Source organism: Tupaia chinensis, unplaced genomic scaffold (assembly GCF_000334495.1).
Source record: "Tupaia chinensis unplaced genomic scaffold, TupChi_1.0 Scaffold000010_1, whole genome shotgun sequence".
NCBI classification, from domain to species: Eukaryota; Metazoa; Chordata; class Mammalia; order Scandentia; family Tupaiidae; genus Tupaia; species Tupaia belangeri.
The window spans coordinates 282,457-283,350 of record NW_006159440.1 but is presented as its reverse complement, the minus strand read 5'-3'; the positions used below and the strand labels follow the sequence as shown (position 1 = coordinate 283,350).

The window sequence follows — 894 nt, the reverse complement described above, 5'->3', positions numbered from 1 at the left end:
GGCCGCCCACGGCCCTCCTGGGCCCAGGGTCCGCTGGAGTGCCGAGGCCGCGGGGCGGAGGCCGGAGCAGCCCTCCCCGGACTGGGCCACGCCGGGACCCCCTCGCCGAGTCCCGGCGGCGCGGCGCTCGGTTTGGCCGGCCGGAGGGGATCCCGGGAGGGCATCGTCCGTAGCACTCAGGAATGAAGACCTCAGCGATATTTGCACCGGAGCCAGTGCGCCGACAAGATTTTAAAATAATTTACTGCCCTCTTTCACCAAGTACCAAAGCCATTCACTTCTCTGCTGCACCGGTGTGATGCAGCGAAGGGGCACCGGGCACCCTGCAAGACTCGCGGCAGCCAGGCCTGGCCCCGTAGCCGTTACCTCCGGGTCTCTGGGGGCCAGAGTCAGCATCGACTTTCTCAGGGTCTGTAAGTGACCTCGGTGTGCCCGCGCGTCAGAACCGGCACTCCTGAGACGGGGCCGTGTGTCCTGGGAGAGGCCCTAATGGCTGACCCCAAACTGGGCTCCTCTTGGGCCCTGGCTCACGGCCTGGGTGCCCTCAGCTAGCAAGGAGCTGCAGGGTTGAGTCTGATCACTTTTCAGCTTCAGGCCTTTGAATCCGGAATCCAAACTGGGCCTTCGACTTCCCAAACTTCCACTGTGGGCCCTTCAGGGGGACAGAGCAGAGCCTGGATGGTCCCAGATGGACCATTTCCTTGGAAGCGTGGCCACCCCTTTCTTAGCAAGCTTTGGCTGTTTCTAGGCCCGCAATCCTCCCCGCTGTGTCAGGAAGTGGCTCTCAGGAAGCTCTGGGGTCTCCCAGGCTGGGGCAGCTGCTCTGGGTTAGCCAGGACAGCCACATGCTTGTCCCTGGCCTGCCCAGATGACGCAGGGCAGCAGGGCTTCACC

The 894-nt window shown here is 64.0% G+C and overlaps 1 protein-coding gene across 1 annotated transcript in view; it reads left to right on the top strand.

The window, feature by feature from the left end:
* LOC102469613 (zinc finger protein 783) overlaps positions 1-894 on the top strand; it is a gene marked incomplete in the record, with an annotated part of 86,081 nt that overhangs the window by 480 nt on the left and 84,707 nt on the right.